At 36.3% G+C, this 10,301-nt stretch overlaps 1 protein-coding gene across 3 annotated transcripts in view; it reads right to left on the bottom strand.

Annotated features, from left to right (window-relative positions):
* Positions 1 to 1,161, bottom strand: part of raly (RALY heterogeneous nuclear ribonucleoprotein) — a 124,101-nt gene extending 122,940 nt beyond the window's left edge. For all 3 annotated transcript variants that reach the window (XM_067460378.1, XM_067460376.1, XM_067460377.1), the window contains exon 1: positions 1,018 to 1,161. The gene's annotated coding sequence lies outside the window, so the exon portion shown is untranslated. The remainder of the gene's footprint in view (positions 1 to 1,017) is intronic.
* Positions 1,162 to 10,301: the final 9,140 nt, after the last annotated feature.

The raw sequence follows: 10,301 nt of genomic DNA on the forward strand, positions 1-10,301 counted from the left end.
CCACAAATAGGGTGCCTTTGCTGTCCCTAGTGCTAATATATGTAAACATGACTTTAATAATGACACCACATTTTACTGTGTTATTACAGCATTTTACTAAAACACCAACACATTTTTAGCATATAGGTCTGTTTCCCCATATTCTTTTATAGGCCATATAGGGCAGGCGACACTAGATATTTGTAGAAATATCAGCATACAAACTTAAAATATGTCACTTTTATAAAAGCATTCAGTAATTAAAGTGTATACCAGCATGCATTAACTACTTGACATGGCACAGTGCTGCACAGATCTTGAAAAAGACGATTCTCAGCTTTTTTAAAACAGAAAAAGCACACATTTCGTGGAATGCCCCTGGAAAACAGACCTCAAAGAACTACAATCAAGTCAACCTAGAAGCGCTGCATGTCCAGTTTGTGGTCTCTCAGTACATGACATGGTGTAGAATAGCAGATCTAGGGTGTTATTCAACAGTCCAGACGTGTTTAAATGTTCGCAGAGATCTGCAGTGGAGGAGTCGCGCGCTGCGCTGCATTGACACGCGCTCCAAAACACACTGACATCACATCAGTCCGCACAGAAAAATATGTTTGATCAATTAAAAAAAAAAAAAGAAAAAAGAAAAAAAAACTTCGCTCCAAATCTTTGAAACACAACTGTCCTCTCAAAACGGAGAAATTAAAAACAAAAAAAAATAGAAAATTGTTCTCATTGAAGTAATTTGTCAGGAACAGCATGTCCAACTGATAAATACAAACAAAAAAATTGAAAGCAAAACAAAATCGAGTCCAGCAATTGCTCCTATACAAAATAAAGAAACGAATACACTCAAGAGTTGCCTAATGTTAACCAAAGTTAACCTGACGTTCCCCCTCTCCAAGAAGGTAAAACATTAAAAACAGTCTGTCAGTTGAATTCAGAAGAAGAACAAAATTCAAGTACTTCTCAAATCAAAAGAGGACGTGGAAAAGAGGTAAAGATAAAGAAAAGAGAAAATAAAAAGAAAGTACTCACCGGTGAAAATGTCAGAGAGCAAAAATGTAGTAAGAGCAAGAAGAGCTAGAGAGTGAGGAGGAGCAGTCAGCGGCGCAGTGACTGTGGAAGGCAGCGGCTCGACGGATCAACAGCGCGGGCTGACTCGCTGGTGTGGAGCAAACCATTGCGACTGCGCAGGGGGAGACAGCATGCGTTTACTTAAAGGTGCACTCTGTAATTTTGTAATTAAACTCAGTCATTTGCTAATTAAAACGTTTTACACGCAAGTAATGCACAGTACTTTGACAAATAGCATTTTAATGATATTTAACGCACATGAGATGAAGAGTCCATTCACACGAGCCTTCTAAAAAGGTGTGTAGCATCTTAAAATGTAATAACTTTACATAATGTAGCAATTTTAAATCATGAGAAATGTATCACATTATAAACTCACCAAAACTGTCATGTTGTCACAATTGTAATAGCTTTTAAAACATACTTTTTAAAAAAAAAATCTAAATGTATTCTTACACTTACGGAAAAAATCTACTCTGTTTTTCTGAATTAATGACTTAATTATCTCAGAATTATGAGATATTTTTTCTTGAAAAAAAAATATTTTGTTCTGTTTTTCTGAATTAATGAGATCACTCAAAATCCTGCTTTTATAGCTGGATTGCATGGAAGTAAACATGTCCCGCCTTTCAAGTTTAATCCAGTTTTATTTTACTTACTTACTGGGTTTGAAACATTACTGCTGTCTTTATGTAATATAAGTGGTATTGTTTTAGTGCGTCAATTTTGTGCAGACACCTCAAGAATTTGCCTGTTTCTCCATATCAGATATGGTATGCTTTGCGAGCCCGATCTCATGAAAATGCGTATAAATAGTACTAGTGTGCAATCTTGTGGAATGTATACGCAAAAATGAGTTTTGGTGTGCATATGGCACACAGTTTTTCACGTGCGTTTGGTAGGCACTTTATGACATATTATACGTACGAACCCCCCACCCCACCATCCCCAACCTACCCAAGAGCGTGTCATAAGCACCCAATAAAGAGCGTATCATATGCACGTGAAAGACTGCGTAGCACTTGCATTATCTCAGTATACATTCCAGACGATATACATTCCACACGATTTCACACTCAAACCCAAAGTAAAATAAATCCGTATTAAATTTGAAAGGCGGGACATGTTTACTTCCATGCAATCCAGCTAAAATAGAGGAAAAACAGAACAACAATTTTTTTTTTTTAAGAAAAAATGATCTCATAATTCTGAGATAATTAAGTCATTAATTCAGAAAAACAGAGTAGATTTTTTTTCCCTCTCAAGTGAATGCAATAAGCTTCCGTATTAACTAGCTGCGGAATGCAATTATTAAATTATATTATATTATTATCAGGTCAGTTTTTTTTGTTGTGAATTTATAATGTAATGTATCACTGTAAAAAAATATTGTTGGTTTGTTGGTTTAACTTAAAAAAGTAAGTAACCTGGTTGCCTTAACATTTTGAGTTTATTGAAATTAAACATTTGAGTTGATAAAAGGAAGGAAATTTGTTTAATAAATAGAAACTCAAAATATTATTGTATCTGAACCACAACCTTTTTTTCGATAAATATTTTTTTTGTTTTATTTGGCATGTTTCACTGTGTCATCAGAAATAAAACAGACACAATTACCCAATATGCTTACAAAATCTTTTAATAATCTTTTAATAAAGGTTGTCGAATCTCAAAAAATGTTCATTGTATTAACTCAAAATTTTAATTTCAATGAATTCAAAATTTTAAGGCAACCAGGTAATTTCTTTTCTAAATAATTTTTTACAGTGTACAAATTACATGATGAGCTCAATATTTTAATACATTTTGAGAGAATTATTACATTACATGCAGTTATTACATTATGAGTTGCTACAAGGTGTTTTTTTATGTATTACAACATGAAAGAAATTATACAACCTTATTTAGAGACATGCAGGTATAAAATCAAATATAAGACAGACTTTCCATATCCTATTTGATTAAGAACATGTATATAGTGTCTTATGTCCTGTATATCCTCCAGGAATAGACTTATATTATATTTTAGTGAATTTCTCTGACACCATAACAGGCCTTTCGGAGATACATAATGTTTGAAGGTTTTACCATGACAGCAACTTCTCTTTGGTTTTTAAAAATGACTGACATTACTTTAGTGATCAAATGTAGCACGCTTATGGGAATATGATGTTTTGTAATTATCATTTAAATTGACAAACAATTTGTTTGACATAAATCAACATCTCGAGAAAATGTTGTGGGGTTTCTAATCAAAATATTACTTTCTGTTACAAAACAGGGCATTGATTTCATAAATGTGCACTGTAGATGACACCAGGACTTAAATCATGTTCATCAGGCATTTGGGGAGACAATTGAATAGGGAAATAAATTACATATCAATATTGCTATGAAATATTAGATGTTAATATTAGATGAAAATGTTGCCAATTATTACTCCAATTATACACTTCTTTTTTTATTACATCGCCCCAAGAACACACTAATATGCAAATTAGATACAGTGTATAGATACATTGTATTTAATGAAAAAAAAAAATGAAATAGCCTGTGGTAAACATGACTTGCTATTCTCTGATGTTTTGTTTTACAGCGTAAATTACACACACCCATAGCAATTTCTTTTATTTTTAAGCAGTTATGTTCATTTTTGAAAACAAATGTTTTAATAAATAACTAAGACAGCTTGGGGTGTGAGTGTGTGCAGTGTACGTTTACTCATAAATTGAGCATCCCCATTACAAAATCCCATACATGAAAATCTCAAAGGAACCAGCGGCGAATTCGACTTCCAGGTTCTGACGTCATACCTGCACCACTCTATTGTCTTGTAACGAATCAGACACATAATTACTGGTTACATTTAACATGCTTTAAATGCTTTATGCTTTCTGTTAAATGGATCCCATTATACCCGTAACATTACCTTCATTACCATAAACCTTCCCCGAAAAGAGCAGGAATGTCTCAGTTACCAGAAGAACTGTTCTATAAAGGAACATGCATACAGGGACACTGTGGGCATGATTAGTACTGTGTCATGTATTTCTTGATAGTACCAATGGCCGATGTAACCTCACCTACACCATGTTTGGTCTCTATAAATGTGTACTTTGAAGATTAAAATGACCATGATGATGTGTCGATAGCTACACAACACAAGAAACTTTAATAGTTTCTTCATCTGCAACCAATCCAGCTGCACATGCAAAGGAACACGCTTGAAACAAAGAGTCATAAAATCCCCAACAGAGGAATCTTTTCGCTTTGAAGATCTGGCCTTCCTCATTGGTCAACCTGAGGGATGTGACTTGTCTCAGAGAGACAATCTTCAACGGCTCTCTCTCTATCTCGACCAACGACCGACACACATCTGCCAGCTCCCAACTGGCCAAGCCAGTCCGGCTGGCAGGCCTACACACACACCAAGCCATGTGCGTGTGGAACCGGAAACTCATTTTGATCACACAGTCGCAGGCTGGCAGACCCAAAACCGCAAGCCACAATAAACTTTGCTCTACCACAAACTAACCATGGAAGTTTATCATATCTTCTTCAGTCAACACAGAAAAAAATCGATTGCAGCTTCAACAACATTGGACCAAACTATCAAGACTTTCTGCGACAGTATGTCCAGATGCACTTCAACCGCTCAGACAAATGCAAGTAACGCACAATATACTATAATCGCTGTGTAGTTAGTGAAAGCTTTAACCCCTTTGTTCAGACATAGGATTGTCCAGGTAAAACTGATGGTTCTCCCAGGTGTTTTTCATAGCTCCATTCCTCTGTTCTAATCCGGTTCTTCAACCACTAAATTAACGTCTTACCAATGTATGTGTGATCTGTATGTATGCTTTTCTGTTAGTTTAGTTGTGTTCATGATTTAGTTAATAAAAATTGTGCACAACACATATCCGGTTTGGACTCCCTGCCTACAAACAAATTGCTCTAAGCGCTTTGAATGCTAAGGAAGAAATATTTGTCTGTGGACATGAAAAATACCCTAGAATGCCGCCACATTAAGTTAATCTAATTAACTGATTCAAATATTAATAATTAATCATAATGAACAATCATGAGTTATGAATAATGATTCATTTTTCCATTCCGAGCTAACTCTTCCAATTCTTATTTGTGCATCCTCGTTTCCTTTCCTAGCTTCCTTTCCTCGCTCCTTAGCTCCACCCCTTCAGGACGCGAGGGAAAGACGTGAGGGCGGAGGAATTGAATCAAGTGAAATGATATATCCTCGCTCCCTTTAACGTCACTTCAAAGCGGCGTCAATTAATAATGACACCGCTGGATTTAGTCGGGATTCTTGAACATTAGAGATAACTATTTATATTGTGAGTTTCAACCTCCACAAAATACCACATTTGTCCATATTTTAATCAATATCATCAATTATTAACAACCAATTCCAGTTAACTGCTTTTTCGTTGTATAATATTAGTTTCTATTTGTTTCTTTCATTTTCTTGTGCTTTGATATAATTCTGCAACTGTCAGGTGTTGTTATTTGACGAACATTTGTGTCTTATACATGTAAACACAATAATAATGATAAATAAACCGTGGCACGATGTGAAGGGGGAGGAGAATTAATGCGTGCGTCACGTTTAGTCGATAAAACACTTCTGCAAAGGATCCACCTGTGTATCCTTGCTCACGACTCCTCAGGAACCCTCCTCACTCCTCCATCCTCGCCTCCTCTCGGTGCAATCAGAGAATTGAGATCTCCTACAAGATGGCTGAGCTCCATCGGTTTCCGGGTCATAGGATGGAGGACGGAGGAGCGAGGAGGGATATTGATAAGCACCCACAGTTCCTTCTGTTCAGCGTCATATTTAGGGGTGTGAAAATGTAACATTGATGTCCTTACAGACCGGCGTGGAAATCTCTTGGATGTATTTTAAAGAGTCCATGGGTGTGAACTTTAAATAATTTTGAGAACCCAGCGTTTAGTTGATCCTGATAAGCGCTCATTGTCACAGTTACCTAACGGCATTCTTCTACCAAGAGGAGGTTTGGCGGCACGGCGGATTTGTTTTCAGACGGGCCATACAAAAATGCGTCACACGTCTCCCAGAAATCCTGTAGAATTCCACCAATCAGATGACGATTTGTTTCCAGTTTTGTGTGTCATGTAATATCAGTATTGTTACTTCTGTAATTCTACAGTAAATTATTATGGGGAAAAAATATATTAAAATATATTTTTATATTAACATTTTAAGGCATGATATGTCATTTTTGCCACTAGAGGTCACATATTTTGATGACACCTTGATTTCGTGGAATCATAGGAGTTGTTGTCTTCACTTACGAGATCAAAATTGCACTCATGGATATGTGGGGGAACGCAGTGCTGTTTAATCATATTACAAACATTCGAGTGTGTTGAAAGTTATCTTATAATGCTACTCTGTGTTTTTTTCTTAAGGTGTGCCTTTAGCCCCGTTGCAACCTATATATTACTATTTGTTAAATGCTAAAATCAAATTTATAAAAAATACGCTTCAGAGCATGACATCATATCACGATCTTTGCAGTGTCCAAAGAAATTTCTCATGCTCAAAGTATAGTGTGACCGCGGATTGATGCTCAGCTTAAAGGACTACAATATTTCCATTTGTAGAAATGTCAGATTACACAACTGGTGGACTATTTATGTGCATATCAAATATCTTGAGAGATTAAAAACTGTATTCATATCTATTATATAGTTTCCTAGGAACAAAACAACAATCTCTCTCTCACACACACACACACACACACACACACACACACACACACACACACACACACACACACACACAAACACACACACACACAGGCAGCCATGCCTCTCTCAAAGATATGAGACAATGCCAGAAAGCGACACTTAGGGCAAGGATTACCAAGATGTTTTTCTCTGGTATTTACCATATCTCCGTGGGGCTTATGTGCCCATTTCACATCTATTTTTTGTTTACATTGAGATGGAGACATCATATTGTGAGCAAGCAACAGTTTAGCCTAAAGCCCAGAGCTACAAGATACAATTCAACTGAAAGCTTGAGATTTTAATTCAATTCCTCAGAGGGAAGTAAAAATTTACCAGGCAAACAAATATAGATATGCCACTATTAATGATAACACGGGATGTGAGAGGCATAGGTAACACTTTGAGGCAGTGTGGGAGGAAGAATACAGGAACTGCAAAGGGGCAACAGAGTAGAAAAAGAAAAATGAATGGCAGTAAGTGAGAAAACAACTGAATGAGGATTTAGGAAATAACCTACCAAAACAGAAGGGCAGCGAAGAGAAAAAATCCAAGCATCAATAACGCGCATTAGTTCTTGCACATCTGCTCCAGTTGAAACTCCTCCAAATTCACAGCTTCACACCATCCCTTGAGAGTTTAACTCTCTCCATAGTGCTCTCAAGATTTGTTGAATCCTGTTAACGGGGGGCGTGTGTGTGTGTGTTGATTGGGGTACTGGAAAAAGTGGAGACAAAAGACTGGATATCTGTGTGGATTTGTCACACTATGATTTGCTTATTTAAAACACACTGCAAAAGAAACAGACGCTAAATGGCACACAGGTCCTCTGAGAAAACACCACAACAGTATCAAAAAGAGCCTAGATTTTATGCTCGCCTGTAAGAGGGCTGAGACACACCATTATAGAACAAAGACAAAAAAGGAGACTTGGAATTTCGTGTTTGCGACTTCTTTCTTTCCACTCAGTCATTAGTCACAAAGGCAATTCTGATGTCGTGGTAGTATTTCAAAAGCAACAACTAAGGTAACACAAAAACCTGAGCTGGTGGTAGTCCAAGATAGCCTGTAACTCAGCCTGAAGGCCAGAATCATAAATATACAGTGTTTGCGTGAGGGTGTTTGACATTTTTCCAGTGAAATAAATGGTTCACACTGGGTGTATTACTCATTCTCCTGAATATTACAGGCTAAAATAGCTCTGGACTGTCAAAACCCTGACAGCAATACTTCCTCTTACATTGTCCTTGCTTAAAAAATCAGGCAGAAATATTCAATGCTAATTTGGTTGTTTACCTCGTCATCCAGAGGTAATTATGTAGAGCGATGGCCGGCTGTTTACTAATACAGCCCCTCATTGCCTGTAAACATATTGACGAATCAGGAGCCTCAATAATTCTTTGACGCTGCACTGAACACCTAAAGTCAACACTGAGGGACCTCTTAAATGAGGACAATCCTGGGCATGTACAAAAAGGAAAGGTCAGATGATGCCATAGCACCGGAGATCATGTGTTAACACATCCTCAAACACAAGGCAGATAGTGTGATGGAGGTGAAGGCGATTGAGAAACTGCCAGATGTCCAGGCTTGCTCTGCCGTTTCGGTTGTGCTCTGAAAACCAGCAAGAAAAAAATAAGACAATGGACATTTTACAAAATGGTTAGTTCGATGAAAAATGACAATCCTGTCATTTACTCACGCCCATGTCGTTTCAACCCTCTATGAATTTATTTCTTATGTGGATGCAAAAGATTTGAGCACTGGAGATAAAAATGGTTCTATGGCATTGTTGAAAAAACATATTTAGAAATATCTTCTTTTGTGATTTGCAGAAGACTACGGGCCAACTAACAGCTAATGGCTTCAGTGCAAACCCTCTTTTGCCGTTAAAAGAACTAGGATGCACTAAGGACACAAAATTAGCGCTGAAAAGGCATGGACGGGGTTTATTTGCAGCTGACCTTAATGCATATGAATTTGTAGGAGTTTCCCTTTCAGAAACAAAATGTATGGGAGCAGTATTTAAATGAATCACGAAAGGTGATTTACTAATGTTTGTTCTGGTATTTGCAGCACTATTTACCACTCAAAAAAAGCATGTCTTAAACCAGACATGAAACCAGAACCTAAACCAAAACTAGTTTCACTGCTCTCTGTAGATTGAGTTGGTCATTATGGAAATGATCCGGCTGCGCCTGTGTTCTTCATTTGTGCGTTGTCAGTAGATCACATGCAGAAATGTCCACTCCCATCTGCACCTTTATTGGAATAGTGTATGCATTGTCGTCACTTTCCCGCCGGCCTGAGTGGCTAAAGCTGCTGCGTGGCTGGATTTAATAGTGGGAACTGCAAAAATGCGAGTAAAACTTTTATCATTTTATCATTAAATTGGTTAGATTCGCTATAGTGTTCCTTACAATTTACCCAACAGCCCTAAAACTTGTATCGTTTTTGTCAGTGTTTATTTAAAAACCCAATCATGCACAATAAGATGTTAAATACTTAATTGATGAGTTGTCAATACAATATATTAAAATAAAATATAAAGCGTATGATTTTACCTCAAAATTCAACATATTGATGCAAAATGATAACTGCAAATCCATATTTGGAGTCCAGTTGTTTCTGTGAATTGCAGCGATCCATTTGCTTTTCTTTTCTGTAGCTTTCGGCAGTCTGTAAAAATATACATAAATATACTTGTCATATCTATTTATACAGACAATCTCATATCACTATCCCATTTTAGATGTGTTTTTCACAGCAGTGACGCTGAAAACCAATGCTGCCGCTCAGTCTATGCCCCTCAGTGGCCGATGGTGACGTCACGTGCATGTCTTCTATTGCGTTCTCATGCTAATTTGCCCTGTTTAGTAAATATGGTCCTAAATCTTGTTAGAATTGTATTTTTTGGGTGAACTCCTTCTTAAAAAAATTATCTGAATAAGTAGTCTTTATTGCACCATAAAAAAGTATATATATATATATATATATATATATATATATATATATATATATATATATATATATATATATATATTTTTTTTTTTTTTTTTTTTACAAAGAAACTTGAAAGTAGTTTAAAGTAGAAGATTTAAAGTAGAAAATCTGAAATAGTATTTCCTTGTAAAACATACTCAATATATTTTATTTACAATAAGCAGTGTTGCATGATACATGACCATGCATTTGTTATGAATTTTAAACATCAAAATGCAGCGTATCGGTGTGCATTTAAATAACACTCACACAATGAAGCAAGTCTGAAGAAAGCTTCTAATTTGTATCTCTATGACCTTTTCCTAAGGGGTCAAAAGAAAAAAAAATATTTGGCAGAATTTCCATTCCTGAAAATCTCTGTGCTTTATCTTAATTGGGAATCATTCATTCAACTCATTCATTGGAATTAACACTTGAATCTTAAATAAAGACGAAGGGATGATTTATTTTTATCTACAAAAATAGTGGCTTTT

This window comes from Pseudorasbora parva, chromosome 12 (genome assembly GCF_024679245.1).
Source record: "Pseudorasbora parva isolate DD20220531a chromosome 12, ASM2467924v1, whole genome shotgun sequence".
In the NCBI taxonomy this organism is placed as follows: domain Eukaryota; kingdom Metazoa; phylum Chordata; class Actinopteri; order Cypriniformes; family Gobionidae; genus Pseudorasbora; species Pseudorasbora parva.